Source organism: Lytechinus variegatus, chromosome 2 (assembly GCF_018143015.1).
Source record: "Lytechinus variegatus isolate NC3 chromosome 2, Lvar_3.0, whole genome shotgun sequence".
Taxonomy (NCBI): Eukaryota; Metazoa; Echinodermata; class Echinoidea; order Temnopleuroida; family Toxopneustidae; genus Lytechinus; species Lytechinus variegatus.
Window position 1 is genome coordinate 77,913,881 of NC_054741.1, and position 8,718 is coordinate 77,922,598.

An 8,718-nucleotide genomic window follows, 5' to 3' on the forward strand; every position below is an offset into this window, starting at 1 on the left:
GCAATTATGGGAGCTGATCAATTTTTCTTACAAAGACGAAGGGAAATTTCAGTTTCAGAGACGTGATCAGAAAGAAGCATTACATTTTAGAATTTCTATTAGATCTAGAGCTAAATCATGCTGATACCAAACCTAAAATTATAATGTCATACATTTACATGTATTTCTAAGATCACAAAAGTGTCTGAGATCAGTTCACTAATTTATACTGTACATGTTGGGTGAATTCTCATTAAATAAGAGGATGGCAGATGAGTTGCAGTTTCAGATTGGGTGGACTCTATTAATTTTGAAAGCAAAGAATGCTTGAACAGGTCTATCTTCCACATACAATGAGAGTTATTCTTCAAAAATGCTTACTGGTGATATGCCACAGCTTTGACAAGCAAATTGATAATATGACAACCAGGGGTGTGAGTGGTCACAAATAACAAGATCTGAACAAAGCTGAAGAGTATTGAAAAAGTCTGAAATAGAAAGAGCTCCCATACTTTTTGTACAGAGGAAAGCCAAAATAAGCTGAAATTCAGCTGAAAAAAAATAAAAATCTCACCCCTCTGATGACAACATGACCGAAAATCATAAGAGAGAATTCTGAATGGTGAAAATGATAAAGAGATCTATTCGCCATGACATCTAAAAACATTTTTTTACTCAACATTGTCCTCTGAGAAGTTGTCAGTCCTGACAACTTTTCTTGTTTAGATTGGCCGAGAATTGCAGAGAAAAAATGACACAAATCTTTACCCTAGACATATTTATAGATCTTCCTATCATATGATGTAACTAAGATTTGGCGAAGATTACACTGAACTGTATATTATCCATACATACATACAGTACACATCACTGGCATCACGTTGGCTGCAGCGTCAATTAGTTTCTTGGTCAATGTTTACAAAGTGACAAGAGATGGCGCTAAATCTATTTCACGCATGGATCGGAAGAACTTGACACGCCTCTGCTCTTTGTCGCACCAAACCCAAACTAAAATCATGAAGAATCATGAGAATATTTACATTTTGGACATATATTTTACTTTCACTCGTTTTGAATTAAAGTCACCTTGTTCCACATTTTCTTGATATAAAAAATGTATTAATACCCATGACTCTGTTTATGATTTTAGGCTGATGATGAGGTGTGAACCTGGAAACATATTCTGTTAAATAAAATGTTATGTTCTCTTAAGTTTATTTGTCTTCAATTTTGTTTCTTTTTCCCACATCCCCTTTATCTCTTTTTGATCAAGATGATCAATATTTTATCAGTGATTTTTCTGTCATCCTGATATCTAGGCCTGTGTAATGAGGTTATGGTGATGTTGATTTATTAATCATTTATAAATGCAAACTCTAATGTTTTTTTTTTATTTATGATTCTATCCTGCCAGCAATGTATAATACGATAGTCAGAAGGAAAAATCAACTTCAACATGATGGTTGCATTATTTCAAATGAAAACAAGGGGGGGGGGGTACACCCGGAAAAAAGACAGTACCTTGGTTGTCGATTTGTACTCGTGGTTGGTAATTATCAGTACCTGTTATATTGGAGAGCTGACAAAGCAACTAACAGGCAAAATTAGAATTTCAAGTCGCTATTGATAAAACAATCAGGCCAAAATCTGTCCCCAAATAATTTAACTTTAAACATTTGAATTTTTGACATCATACAGGCACGCGTGAACACTTCAAGTTGAGAGGGGAATTTTTTTTTCACACACAGTTTCCCCAATTGGCCGCTTTAAAGTGAAATGTGGCCGGGGGGGGGGGGGCAAACCAGTGATGTTTTGAATACATCAGTCTTAGACTTATAATTCGTACAAGCAAGATGGGGTATCTCATAATGCCTAAATAAATAATGTGAGCTCAAATTCTAAATGTCTTTCACCTAAAAATTATTAGCAGTTTTTTTGTGCTCTTGAACAAGCTGCAAATACATTTAATGCGAGCGCAAAGCGCGAGTTGAATATTTGTAATGTTAAAAGTGAATTTTAAAGGACTGTTCGCAGTTATCCATGAAGAGGATATATATTTTCCCAATAAAATAATGCGAGCTTTTTTGGGGGTCATGAACAGGGTGCGTATTTCCTGTAATATGGGGTGGGGGCAAAACTTGTTTTGCCCCCTCCCTCTCGTTTGTCTTTTGTCTTCCGTCACATATCCCGAACACATACAAGTAAAGTGATTGGGTATTATTCAGGGATGTTCAAAAATAAGTCCCTCCTAAAGTTCAGGTTCATCCCAGAAAAACGATGATTTGAATCAATAGAGAAAAATCAAACAAGGGTAATGCTAAAAAAAAAAATTCAACAAAATCGGACGTAAAATAAAAGAGTTATGGCATTGAAAAGTTTCTCTTATTTTTCACGAAACAGTTATATACGCACAACTCGGTTTAATGCAAATGAGAGCAGTGGCGGCACCAGGATTTTTAAACGGGGGGGGGGAGGAATAAAATAAACTTTTAGGGATTTGTTTTGTACCCGTTTCACAAATTCGAGCGAGAAGCGCGAGTTAAAATTTGTAATATAGGCCCAACTGACTTGAAAACGGAATTGTTAAAGATTGTTTGCAGTGACTCGTGAAGATGATATCTCATCAAATAAAATAATACGAGCGAGAAGCGTGACCTGAACATGTTTAATATCGTGAGATGACAATTGGACGTTATAAGCATCTTTTTAAAAACCATGAACAAGATTTTTTTTTTCATTTTCAGCACTGCAGGATGCATATGTCGCAAAAGCAAATAATGAAAAACTCGAATCATGAGAAAAATAATTTGTGCGTATTGACTTGAACACTTGATTTTTAAGCACCATGTTATCCTATTGAACAGACATTTATCTATCTCAATCAAAATTTATTTCAAGCGCAGAGCGCCGAGAGAAGTTTTGAATTATGTATATTGACCTAAATGATTTATGTGAGTGACTGATATTGTATAGGGAGCTAAGTTTTCAAAATTTCTGGAGGGGGGGATCCTGACTGGGAGGGGGGTGCCTGGTGCCGCCACTGAATGAAAGAGAGAGAGAGAGTCACTTATGTTCATCACTCATTATTTCTTTTGTTTTTTTATTGTTTGAATTACAATTATTTCAGTTTATACCAATTTGACAATAAAAGGTTGATTTTGATAAAAAGAGAAAAATCCAACAAGCATCAAACTAAAATTTTTATCAGAATCGGATGTCAAATAAGAAAGTTATGACATTTTTAAATTTTACTTATTTCACAAAACAGTTATTATGCACATCCTGGTCGGTATGCAAATGAGAAGACCGATGACGTCATCCACTCATTATTTCTTTTGTATTTTATTATATGAAATATTATATGAATTTTTTTTTCTCTTCATCGTCATGTGAAACAACGATTAATTCCTCCCTGAACATGTGGAATTAGCATTTTGCAATACGACATGGTTCAGTCATGTTGGTCCGTATTGTCAAGTATGTAAACAAAAAATGGAAATATTGTATAATTCAAAACAATAAGAAAAAATAGTGAGTGAAGGACATCGTCGACTGTCTCATTTGCATGTCACTGAATTGTGCAAATCACTGTTTTGTGAAAAAATAAGCGAAAATTTAATATGTCATAACTTTATTTCACATCCGATTTTGATTAAATTTTCACAGATATGCTAGTTTGATTTTTCTCCATTCATTCAAATGAATATTTTTCTGTGGTGGACTTGACCTGAACCATTGAACGATGAAATGATAAATGATGGTAATTTCCTTAGGTCAGAAAGGAATAAAACTTTATTTCACAGGACAATAAAGAGAAAATTATAATATTTGATACTTGATAATATACAAAATACAGTAGTGAATGGGTGACGTCACCAGTCCCATCATTTGCATATCCGCTAAAATAAATAAACCTAATGAATATTTATGACGATTGTTTTCACAAAATATTGCTAAACTTTAAAATTCAATAACTTTGTTATCCGATTTTGATGAAATTTTCAGCATTTTGCTTAGTGAATTCTACTCTTTATTAAACTACTCTTTATTAAACTACAAATACTTTCAGCCCGGACCATCCCTTCAAGCAAAACTTAAAAATGTCATAACTTTTTTATTTTACATCCTATTTGGATGAAATTGTCAGTGTTCTGCTTGTTGATTTTTTATTTATTCATTTGTATTTATTCATATCAACTTTTGTTAGGGTGGTTAAACAAACATCCATAATTTGTCAAGGATAAGGAATTTCAAAAATCTGATTTCAGTCACATGCGTGTATATTTGAAAATATTATCAATTATTATTTTGTTTGGTGTCGCCTGTGTCTGGGAGGCGAAAAGAGAACCGAATCACTGTTACCCGCAGGTCTGGGGGGGGGGGGGGGTGCAGGTGGACCATTACACTAGGGTTTCCCCTTATTCTTATATGAATAGTGCAATGGGTTATAAACGTGCAAAGATGATGACTATCCTTCAAACGAGGCCTCCATTTAACGTCCTATCTGAAGGATGAAATGTTTTCCGGTGAAACAGCTTGCATATGGAACAGGCGAGGGACACTTCTACATACAATGCAGGCTTCAGTCCTCTGCCCGGGGAAGACTCGAACCCACGACCTAGTTGGTTTGACAGGCAGACGCTTTACCGACTGAGCTAACACACTGAGCCAATCTGAGTGAAAAATGTTATGCAATGCTTCAGTTATTTGTATTTATTTGTATTTATTTATTTACCGAAATTCACAATAAAAACATAAGTGTACAAAGGAACATATAAAAGCAAGATATATATGTAAAAAAATAGCAAGTAAGAATAGATATATACAAACAAACAACAATATCAAACAGACATGTGAAATCGGAAGGACACCCGGTTCAGCTCTGCCCATAGACAGTACTGTTCTTCCACGGGGTCCAAGGATTAAAACACAAGAAATTAAGGAAATTCTACCAAATAATCTCTTAGAACAAAAGGGGGAAATGGGGACCATGGGGAGGGGGGGGGGGGTTCCAGTATCAAATTCAAAATACTTCATAGATCAGGGAGGAAGGCATTGAGCCTTATCAAAGTCAGAGCCAAAACTGTCACTTCTTAACAGTCACAAGCCGAATATCACGACTTCGATCCCATTTTACCGGAACGATTTCCAGATTTTCAACATGAGGCACAGTGGCGTAACTACGGGGGGGCATGGGGGGCACGTGCCCCCCAATCGGCTGGCCAAAAAAAAAAAAAAAAAAAAACGGGGAAAAGGAGAAAAAGAGGGAAAAAGGAAGAGAAACGTAGTGGGGGAAAGAGGAAATTGTTGTTTATCATAGTGTTATATTATGTTATATATCATAAGAAGCATTTTTCACAACTTTATGAAACATTATTTGCTTAATTGTGTCTTCATTGTTCCTGGTGCTCGCATAGACTTTTTAACGAGACATATACAACTGCTGTACTAAAGCCTCCCGTTTTCAAATCAATATACAACAAAATAATATATTTCCTCGCAATTAGAGTTATCATTGTTTTAAGTAGTGATATATTCTTCTTTTTCATGACTACTGAAAGTTATTGCCCTATTTTAAGGTCTTAATATAAAACATTTCCTGTCCGTGCTAACGTTCGCATTAGTGGATTGGTGAGATTTCTGCTCTTCAGCATGAACTCCTAAAATCAGTCCTTAAAATGTCAATTTTTCTGATCTAAATATCAAAAAATTTTAGCTCGCGCTTCGCGTTCGCATCATTTGGTTAGTGAAATACGTGGGGTCTTAGTGAATTCCTACAAACAAGCCTTGGAATGCCCCTCTTCATGTCTGAATTTCCTAGATTTTCAGCTCGCGCTTCGCGCTCGCAGTATTTCATTAGTGAGATGCGTATGATAATCATGATTACAATGACTTAAAAAAGTGCTCCATGTGTTTAGATGTAATTCTTACAAAATCAGCAAGCGCTTGGCACTCGCATTAGATGACTATCTGACTTAATGGAGTAACTATAGTCCTTAAAATATCCATGTTTTGGGGTCAATATATACAAAAATTTCAGCTCGCGCTTCGCGCTCGCATCATTTGGTTAGTCAAATACGTAGGGTCTTAGAAAATTCATACAAACAACCCTTAGAATGCCCCTCTTCAGGTCTATATTTCCTAAATGTTCAGCTCGAGCTTTTGCGCTTGCAGTATTTGATTAGTAAGATACGTATGATCTTACTAATCATGATAAGTAAGATGTAATCATGATTACATGACTACAAAAGGTGCTTCATGACTATGTTTAGATGTAATTCTAACAAAATCAGCAAAGGATGGTACTAGCATTAGATGACTATGGTGAGACATTTATACTCTTAATGGATTCTAAAATATAATCCTTAAAATTTCCTTGTTTAGGGTCAGTATATACAAAAGTTTTAGCTCGCGCTTCGCGCTCGCATTGTTTGTTTAACGAGACAGCTAAGTATCATGATTACAAAACAATTTGCTTATAATGTCAATTTTTAGCCCTCAATATCAAAAATTTTTAGCTCGCGCTTCGCGCTCGCATTATTTAATCAGTGAGATACATATTCGTTTGATGGCACTGCATGTCCTTAAAATATCTCCATTAGGTCAGTATACCTGACAACTGAGCGCGCTTCGCGCGCTCCCTAAGTGACCCGAAATTTTTGCTGGTGCCCCCCCAATGCCGTGACCCACGGTACGCCACTGATGAGGCATATTCATAAGGCTTGTAAAAGGTGCTTCCTAACATACGAACCAACTTTTTTTAGCTTGATGCCAAACTTGTAAAATTTTTTTTTATTTTTTACACAATTCTATTGGTAAAATTGAACGAATATGAGAAAATTTGGTTTTGGGAGTGTATCTTGAAAAAAATATAATAATGAAGTGTTTCAGTGAACACTTGATACCAAACACCTCCATTTCCAAAGTTCATGACTCTAAAAGTGATCTTAATTTTGCCTTACTAAACCGTTTTTCGTTGTGTGAGGAATTAACATGTTTCAATTATTGTTTGGCGTTTGATGAAACAGTCATGCTTCAATGAACATGTGACATGTAAGAAGCTCTTTTTGTTTTGTCTTTTCACTAAAATCCAATGGCTTACTTTTGATATACGTCACATAACGTTATGCGTATGGTGCAAGTGATTTAAAATTTATTAAAATCAAGAAGTTTATGCTTCTGTGAACACAATATGTTTGAAAATTATGCTAATGACAAGAAAGTTAAAGGCCTTGGCATTTTGGCATGCGTTTTCGTATAAATTCAAAACCATGGTATATTACTGAACGAATGATGTGATTGCAAGGCAAAGTGATTGAATGTTTTTTTTAATATACTGACCTCAAAATTGAAATTTTCTTCCCTATATTCTACCTCTCTTCAATCCCGTCCACTTCTTTCTTAAATTCAATGTCCATCTCTCTCTCCAATCATTGTCTTTCCTTCTCTCCTCTCACCATTCTTCTCTCTCTCTTCTTTCTTTCATAAATTCAATATCCATCATTTCTCTCCAATCATTGTCTTTCCTTCTCTCTCTCTCACCATTCTTCTCTCTCTCTTCTTTCTTTCATAAATTCAATATCCATCATTTCTCTCCAATCATTGTCTTTCCTTCTCTCCATCTCACCATTCTTCTCTCTCTCTTCTTTCTTTCATAAATTCAATATCCATCATTTCTCTCCAATCATTGTCTTTCCTTCTCCCTCTCTCACCATTCTTCTCTCTCTCTTCTTTCTTTCATAAATTCAATATCCATCATTTCTCTCCAATCATTGTCTTTCCTTCTCTCTCTCTCACCATTCTTCTCTCTCTTCTTTCTTTCATAAATTCAATATCCATCATTTCTCTCCAATCATTGTCTTTCCTTCTCCCTCTCTCACCATTCTTCTCTCTCTCTTCTTTCTTTCATAAATTCAATATCCATCATTTCTCTCCAATCATTGTCTTTCCTTCTCTCCATCTCACCATTCTTCTCTCTCTCTTCTTTCTTTCATAAATTCAATATCCATCATTTCTCTCCAATCATTGTCTTTCCTTCTCTCTCTCTCACCATTCTCTCTCTCTTCTTTCTTTCATAAATTCAATATCCATCATTTCTATCCAATCATTGTCTTTCCTTCTCTCCATCTCACCATTCTTCTCTCTCTCTTCTTTCTTTCATAAATTCAATATCCATCATTTCTCTCCAATCATTGTCTTTCCTTCTCCCTCTCTCACCATTCTTCTCTCTCTCTTCTTTCTTTCATAAATTCAATATCCATCATTTCTATCCAATCATTGTCTTTCCTTCTCCCTCTCTCACCATTCTTCTCTCTCTCTTCTTTCTTTCATAAATTCAATATCCATCATTTCTCTCCAATCATTGTCTTTCCTTCTCTCTCTCTCACCATTCTTCTCTCTCTCTTCTTTCTTTCATAAATTCAATATCCATCATTTCTCTCCAATCATTGTCTTTCCTTCTCTCCATCTCACCATTCTTCTCTCTCTCTTCTTTCTTTCATAAATTCAATATCCATCATTTCTATCCAATCATTGTCTTTCCTTCTCCCTCTCTCACCATTCTTCTCTCTCTCTTCTTTCTTTCATAAATTCAATATCCATCATTTCTCTCCAATCATTGTCTTTCCTTCTCTCTCTCTCACCATTCTTCTCTCTCTCTTCTTTCTTTCATAAATTCAATATCCATCATTTCTCTCCAATCATTGTCTTTCCTTCTCCCTCTCTCACCATTCTTCTCTC